Here is a 9,268-nt window from a genome sequence, read left to right as displayed (position 1 = left end):
CCACAGAATAGATGTTGAAGTGTTAATCATTTTAAGTAGAATCCACCAGGTAGGATTCATCATCAACGTTCAGAACAATGTGATGAAGCAGGCGGAAGCAGCCACGTCTCGCCACCACTCACTTCTCCCTCCTTCGCATTCTCCCTCTCCCCCCTCAATCTCCCTCTCCCCCTCTATCTCCCTCTGCCCCCTCTATCTCCCTCCCCCTTTCTCCCGCCATCCCGGGGGACCCCAACGAGCAACGGCGGCTCGGGGTGGAACAAAAGATGAGTGATGGTCATGGCATAGAGCTTTCCTTTTATTTAATGAATTCAGCGCAAAATAGAGACGAATTTTGAACAAAAATCGGTTAAACGAATACATGAAGAGTAATAGTAACCGCAACATGTATTCGTTGTGTTTATCGCAAACTGTGGAAAATTACTGTGAATATCAAGTTGATAAATTTGATTCATTATGAAATCACAGCCCGGACTTTGAAATTGTAAAAGTCTCGGAAAAGCACATTTATAAAAATTCTGTATCATTCTTTGATGTGTGAACTGCATTTGTATTCGTATCTGTGTACACATGTAAAACACACACACGCACACATATACAATATATATATATATATATATATATATATATGTGTGTGTGTGTGTGAGAGAGAGAGAGAGAGAGAGAGAGAGAGAGAGAGAGAGAGAGTTTACTGTACATGACTTAAGTCGTTTATTTTGATTTTTGATTGATTTTTAGCCTGGAAATCACTTATCAAAAAAGTGAACTTGCAATGGTTAATCTCTCTCTCTCTCTCTCTCTCTCTCTCTCTCTCTCTCTCTCTCTCTCTCTCTCTCTCTACTTAAGTGTAGATTTAGAATAACGGATTATTGAAAATATTAACCCTTTATATTGAGATATTTTAGAACCAAGATTTCAGAAGTAATTTCAGAGATTTATCGTTATTGAACTTAAATGGATTATGAAAATCCTGCTCATTGTTTAATTACCATTAAAGGTTTTAAAGGCCTCTCATGAATGGCAGAAGCAAGAAACAGTGACATTATCCGATCGTGCAGAACAATGCCCTAGAGACTGACCATATATGCATATGATCAGCGCCCAAGCCCCCTCTCCAACCAAGCTAGGACCGAGGAAAGCCAGGCAATTGCTGCTGATGACTCAGCAGATAGACCTATAGACTCCATCGAACCCCTCATCCTTAGCTCACAAGGATGGTGAGGTTGCAGTGACCAAAGAAATTAACGAGTTTGAGTGGGACTCGAACCCCAGTGTGGCGTTGACAAGTCAGGGACGTTACCACATCGGTCACCACAAAAGAAAAAAAGAATCCATGAAATTGTGGAATCAAATTTAAACTCTACTATAGTACCTTGAAGAAGTTCATGCAGCAAATTGCAAATTCAATATGTATTGGTAACAATGCTCTCGATTACCATTCCTCTAAAGGTTTTTATTTTCAAGGTTAAATTAATCTATTCAATTACTTCTTCAACACGCATCTGTGGTTAAGTTAAGGTGTCAGTACTACCGTTAGAGAGTTATCGGGTCCTTTCACCGGCCAAACAGTACTACATTAGATCCCCTTCTCTGGTTACGACTCATTTTCCCTTTACCTACACCGAATAGTCTGGCCTATTCTTTCCGCATTCTCCTATGTCCACCTTCATATGGGAACACCAAGATTACCAAACAATTCTTCTTCGCTCAATGGGTTAATTATTGCACTGTAATTGTTCAGTGGCTACTTTCCTCTTGATAGGGGTAGAAGAGACTTTAGTTGGTAAGCAGCTCTTCTTGGAGAAGGAGACTCCTAAGTCAAACCTTTGTTCTCTAGTCTTGGGTAGTGCCAATAGCCTCTGTACCATGGTCTTCTACTACCGTGGGGTAGAGTTCTCTTGCTTGAGGGTACACTCGGGCACACTATTCTATCTTATTTCTCTTCCTTGTTAAAGTTATTTTATATAGTTTATTAAGGAAATGTTTTTTTAAAGTTGTTACTGTTCTTAAAATATTTTTATTTTTCCTTGTTTCCTTTCCTCACTGGGCTATATTCCCTGTTGGAGCCCCTGAGCCTATAGCATCCTGCTTTTCCAACTAGGGTTGTAGCTTAGCAAGTAATAATAATAATAATAATAATAATAATCCATATACAACATCCTTTATTGCAAATAAAAATAAAAAACTTCGATTTCTTAGCTTTTTTACTCATATGAGTAATCTAATTCACTTTTTATGTTCTACATAACATATTATTCAAATGCGTTTTCAAACCACAAAAAAAAAAAAAAAATCTTAGTCTTGATTATATTACATTGTAAATGGCTGTAAGTGCATGTTGAAATATAAATAAATTTCTCCATTTTTGCTGAGAATCAATACTTAACATTATACGTGAAGTGGAGGTAGTACTAAGTGGATAGGAGAAGCCCGCCAAGGCTGGCTCCACTAAATCTATCTTTTGGAATACAGAGCCAAACAGGCTGTCTATATTATTATTATTATTATTATTATTATTATTATTATTATTAACTAAGCTACAACCTTAGTTTGAAAAGCAAGATGCTATAAGCTCAAGGGCTCCAACAGGGTAAAATAGCCCAGTGCGGGAAATAAATAAACTACATAAGTAATGAACTATCATGATAACACATTGTAATAAGAGTAACAACATTAAAATAGATCTTTCATAAATAAACTATAAAATAAGACTTATGTCAGCCTGTTCAACATCGAAACATTCGCTGCAAGTTTGAACTTTTGAAGTTCCACCGATTCAACTACCTGACTAGGAAGATCATTCCACAACTTGGTCACAGCTGGAATAAAACTTCTAGAATACTGTGAGGTATTGAGCCTCATGATGGAGAAGGCATAACTATTAGAATCAACTGCTTGCTTAGTATTGCGAACAGAAGAGTGCTGCCCAGGAAAATATGAATGAAGAGGATGGTCATTATTATAAAAAAAAATCTTATGCAACATCCACAAAGATCTAACTGAACGTCGGTGCCAGAGATTAATATCTAGATCAGGAATAAGAAACTATTGATGTTTGGCTTTAATCCAATGTTAGGCCTATTCACTGCATGCCCAGTATTACGAACAGAAGGGTGCGGTCACAGAAAATATGAATGGAGATGTTCAGAATTATATATATATATATATATATATATATATATATATATATATATATATATATATATATATATATATATATATATCTTATGCAACATCCACAAAGATCTAACTGAACGTCGGTGCCAGAGATTAATATCTAGATCACGAATAGGAAACTATTGGTGTTTGGCTTTAATCCAAGGATAGGTCTAACGGAAATTGATTGTCTCCTCTCTCAAAGATTCCACGGTGATGATGCTAATTATAATTAACGTTTTTAACGTTAGTGTTATTTCTAAGTTGTGAAAGAAGCTAGCTTTCTTCATTATTTCCCATTTGGGTATTAGATATAGTCTGTATTTGTGTATAGATTTATTTAAAGTAAGTTTCAGTAATTCTGTATGAATTACTTACTTGATGCATGGCAGTTCTGTATGCTGTGCCTTTCATTTTGTTTCATGTTTTTATGTTGACCAGGCTGACATGAGTCTTTTTATAGTTTATGTATGACATATCTGTTTTTGACGTTGTTAATAGTTTATATAGGACATATCTGTTTTGACGTTGTTACTGTTTTAGAATGATTTATTGTTAATTTATTCTCATCATTTATTTATTTCCTTATTTCTTTTCCTCACTGGGCTATTTTCCCTATTTTGGACCCTTGGGCTTATAGTACCTTGCTTTTCCAACTAGGGTCGAGCTTGGCTAATAATAATAATAATAATAATAATAATAATAATTAGTCTGCTTTCAATTTTTTTTCTATTTTCTGATTCATTTGCTTTAATTTCATTACCGTTCTGATAAATTGAGCTTTTGGGCGAAATTTTATTTTATATATTTTCAATATTATTTCTCTATGTTTGCTGTTTTTGTTATTTCAAATTCAAGAAGGTTAGATACTGTCACGGGCTCTTGCCGATAAAAAAGTGGAAATTCCAGTTAAGTGTTTAGTTAACATTACGTAATATTTTATAGCAATGATAACTACAGTGAATGTATGTGTTAACCACTTCGTTATTCAATCAGTGGACTAAAATAATAATATAGAGGGTACACTCGGGCACACTATTCTAATTTATCTTCCTCTTGTTTTGTTAAAGTTTTTATAGTTTATATAGGAAATATTTATTTTAATGTTGTTACTGTTCTTAAATTATTTTATTTTTCCTTGTTTCCTTTCCTCACTGGGCTATTTTCCCTGTTGGGGCCCCTGGGCTTATAGCATTCTGCTTTTCCAACTAGGGTTGTAGCTTAGCTTGTAATAATAATAATAATAATAATAATAATAATAATAATAATAATAATGGCAGCTTCTTGTTTTGGCTACACTCCTCATATCAGAGACCTCTTTCAACTCATTGGCAAATAGTTTAGTGGGAGGGATCGCCTCAAAATTCAAGCCATAAAATACATTTGTGACAGATCTTTGATTTTAAACCTGTCATCAGCTTTAGATCGCCTACCCAGGGGAGAAGGGATTACATCTCTGAAATGCCAACTATTCAGTGACAGATCTTCGCTGGATTATTCTGGGTGCGTCAGCCAATGTTACAGGCAGCAGAGGTGCCATCAAACACGTGTTGGTATCACAGGGGAGCTATGAATGAACAGGTAGCAGTGTGTTTACAAGGTTGCATACCTTAAATCGTTGGCCGGTGTGTATGTAGGTTTGTGTACGCGTAAGCGGTTGCATGGAATTTCTTGTCTGCTGTCCACACGTGAACAAAAGACGCTTGCCCGGCCGTAGTTTAGAAACTCTGGTTTAAGTCAACTTGCTGGTCACATATTCATATGTTCAGGGTGTCACTTTTCTGTTGAACTATGAATATTTGCGATAATGAATCTAGATATAGTGAGAGAGAGATGCTGATTTTAATATTTTATTATTTAAGCAGTGTTTTAAGTTGCATTAACTTTATCCTGCAGAAGTGAAAAAAAAAATGTTGATTATGAAACCGAGTTGATAATATTCCAGCGGTGGTGGATGGTTTGGATTAAGCCGGCCTTATGCCAACACATGCCACAGCCCAGAGTGTGGTTAAGTTGAACGTGACTATAACGTGAACCTCTTGACACAGGCTAAGCAACCGGAACGTGATGTTCAATAACTTGGTCATATGGCCAAAATTTATCAAACATCTTATGCTTAGTAAGCCAAGTTTCATTTACTTCCTGCATGACAACTTTAAAACATGCTGATACCATCCAAAACATTTTTCAACATTATATTAACTATTCGCCTCAAGTACTCCAGTTGAGATCGCTAGAGAGTTATTGGGTCCTTTGACTGACCAGACAGTAGTAGGCTACATTGGATGCCTCTCTCTGGTTACGGCTCATTCTGTCTTTGCCTACACACACCCAATAGTCTGGCATATTCTTCACAGATTCTCCTCTGTCCTTTTAAACCTGACAACAATGAGATTACCAAACAATTCTTCACTCAAGAAGTTATCTACTTCACTGTAATTGTTCAGTGGCTACTTTCCTCTTGGTAAAGGTAGAATACATTCTGATAAGCAGCTCTTCTAGGAGAAGGACACTCCGAAATCAAACCATTGTTCTCTAATCTTAGGTAGCGCCATAGCCTCTGTACCATGGCTTCCACTAACTTGGATTAGAGTTCTCGTCCTCTAGGATATACTCGGGCACGCTGTTCTATCTTACTCATCTTCCTCTTTTTTTAAGTTTTTATAATCTATATAAGAAAGATCTAATTCAATCTTGTTACTGTTCTTAAAATGTCTTATTTTGATTGTATTGCTTCTCTTGTAGTGTATTCAATTCCTTGTTTCCTTTCCGCACTGGCCTATTTTCCCCTGTTGGAGGTCCAGGGCTTATAGCATCTTGCTTTTCCAACTAGGGTGGTAGCTTAGTTTCTATTAATAATATTAATAATAAAGTCCCTAAATATAGGTGTCATTTAATCTAACCCTTGCCATTTACCGTGGGAACTGGATGTCGGGTAGAACTACATAACCACAAATTGACAAACTGGAATGACAGGTCAGTGGTTCTGAAATCACTCCAAGAATGATATTCGATCGACCGCGTGTCCAGAGTCATTAGTCTCTAAAGAATTCATCTCGCTGAAACTTTTCCGTTTTCTTCTTTAAATTGCTCAAATGTCTGAGCTGGTCCATGTGAAATGTCGATTGAGTGGGACCCCAAAGGAATTTCCATAGCCATCGAGTCCATCTGATGTGTCGATTTACTTTTCTCCGTTGAGGAAACAAGTCACGGCTTACGATTCGTAAATGTCACGAAGTTATTGGGGCCACGGTCTAGGTATACTATATACCTAGACCGTGGTTGGGGGTATACAATTATTATTACTTGATAAGCTACAATCCTAGTTGGAAAAAAACAGGATGCTATAAGCCCAGGTGCACCAAACAGGGAAAATAGCCCTTTGAGAAAAAGAAAAAAGGAAATATCTTAAGAACAGTAACATTAAGATAAATATTTCACAAATAAATCAAACCCTGTTGTAAATTTCCAATCAGTTTTCTCTCTAGTAAAAATTCATTCGATTACAGAATAAAAACTAAATAAAAGCATTAGGTTATTAGATAAAACGATTACAAAGGAAGGCTCCAAACAAAAAAATGATGTGAAACACATTCCCACTAAAAAATGGCAACAATTGTAAACCCAGAGTTCTGTTCCAATGAAGTAAAGAAATGGCTATTTCGCAACTTTTCTTCCTTTCACCCTAAATATTGCTTGATTTTGTTTGCTTGTTGCGTAGACTGAGGAATAAGACGGGTGAACTTAGTCTGGCTCGGCCAACTAGAGAGCAAGAAAATAGAATGACGTTATTCGTGAACATATTTAAGCGGGCGATGATAACGCCTCCAACAGCCCCTTTGTTTGGCGGAGAAATATCTTATTTTTTTCGGTTTAAAATAAGCTAGTAAACAAATATGGTCGCATATAATCATCTTTAAATAATAAATGGAGAAAAGTAAATGTATTTTTGTTATCATGAAAACTATCTGCAGGACTATCTGTCCGAGAATAAGCTGCCTTCGATTTTTTAACACCTCTAAGACGTTGTCTATATATATATATATATATATATATATATATATATATATATATATATATATATATATATATATATATATATATATATATATATGTATATATATGTGTGGGGCAAAGGAAATGTAAATTAGGAAGGCAGAACAATGTCCATGTGGCTTTTGGAAGTGACCGACTTCCATACTATAGGTACTGATGGAGGGGGGGGGTCAATTGTAATTGTTGATGGTAGGGTAAGAAAAGAAGATCTCAAGTTAGTAAACTGTGTGTAATAGATTGGTTAGTGACTTGACTTGGTTAAGGTTTGTGGACAACAAAGCCCCGCCTACAGAAGTCTGCCGAGAACAGGCTTTCTTCGAACTGTTCGACGAACGTGTTCGACAACCAAATACCCCGTTCACACGTTCGAACATCACTTCAGATACTTGTTTGTCGAACCACGTCCGACGAACCTTTAGACCACGTAAACCCACCTTAAGATAAAAGAGCATTAACCTCGGCTGACATTCTGATAAGTATCACGTGTTGGACAAACAGATTTGCTCAATTTCGTATTTGGGGAGTAGCAGTCATGGCTGCTTACTTGATGAAATGTCATTATTCTTAGCAGCGAATCTATTATCAACAACAATTACCAATACAAACAATGCGATGGAAAGGATTTCACGCGAATTCAAGTAGTCATTATTGAGAAAATACTTCGTTCCCAGTCAATATTCTCTTATCGGTCTAGAGATTATGTTAGCTGACACCAAGCGCAGATCTCGAAGTACAATGCTAATGCTTATCACAATATTTTGTCGGGTGCCCCTAAGGTAGATATTAAAATGATAAGGAAAGCATTGTAGAACAGGAGAAAATTCATCAATGTAATGATTTTTCATAGTAGATTCTATTATACAAATACAGTAACACATACATATGCTATTTATGCGAGTTGTGTGTTTAACACTAGTTAAAATGTGGGGCTTGGCTGCGAAGGATATATTAAAATGCCCTTCCAGAGAAGAAAGATTGTACCACTGGTAATAAAAAACGTTGAAATTTATAGCGAAAACAACTTGGCAAGGAAGATGACTCGTTAAGCCGAGTTTTACTGGTAATCGATTAAGGGCTAAGGTATGGTTGGAACTATATTTCTGGTCACACTCTCTCTCTCTCTCTCTCTCTCTCTATATATATATATATAGTTATCCGTATTCGTTGGTTAAACTCAAGGTATCATTGTAAATCCAACTACTATTATTACTTGCCAAGCTACAAGTCACAATCTGCGGGTCTGGTATCAGTCAATTATTCATCTTATAATGGATTGGATTAGATAGATACATATAGATTCAGGCCGTATGGTCGGTGTTACGATCAAGGAGACCCTGTAGATCCTACACCCCTGTTGCAATATGAAGTAAAAGTTAAGTGTTTTGACAGGTAGATAGAATGTGCATCATATGTATATAATATATATATATATATATATATATATATATATATATATATATATATATATATATATATATATATATAATTTTCAGCATAAGGCTGCTTATCCTAAAAAATATGTCCTATAGAAATATTAGGAAAATGGAAACCAACAATAGAATACTTTAAGCTATAAAAAACTGAAAGCGATGGACTGTAAAAACAAAGTCAAATGACATTTCTTCCGTCAAAGTGAAACCTTTGGAGAGAGAGAGAGAGAGAGAGAGAGAGAGAGAGAGAGAGAGAGAGAGAGAGAGAGAGAGAGAGAGAGAGAGAGTCAACAAGGCAAATGGGGGGGAGGGGGAGTGAGAGCGTCAATGCGGCCTCTTCCCCTACACCTCTGCCAAACGTTGTAATATCTGCCACAAATGTTCCTCTGCCTGTCCTTGAAGAAACGTTTGGCCTGCTTGCTGAGGCTGTAGCGTGGGAGGAGGGGCGGATCCCACATGGCTAAACCAATCTATTAACCTCAAAAGAAAATATTCAGTTGTATTAATGGACGGCGCCTTTGTTCTTTGTCCTCCGCGGGTGAGAGGAAATTCATGGACTCACAATGTTGTCTCGAATGGCTCAAGTTATTAATGTATATACATTGCATACATATAGTAAGAGGTGA

The sequence above is a fragment of the Palaemon carinicauda genome, chromosome 24 (assembly GCF_036898095.1).
Source record: "Palaemon carinicauda isolate YSFRI2023 chromosome 24, ASM3689809v2, whole genome shotgun sequence".
Taxonomy (NCBI): domain Eukaryota; kingdom Metazoa; phylum Arthropoda; class Malacostraca; order Decapoda; family Palaemonidae; genus Palaemon; species Palaemon carinicauda.
Note: the sequence above shows the minus strand (reverse complement) of the source record.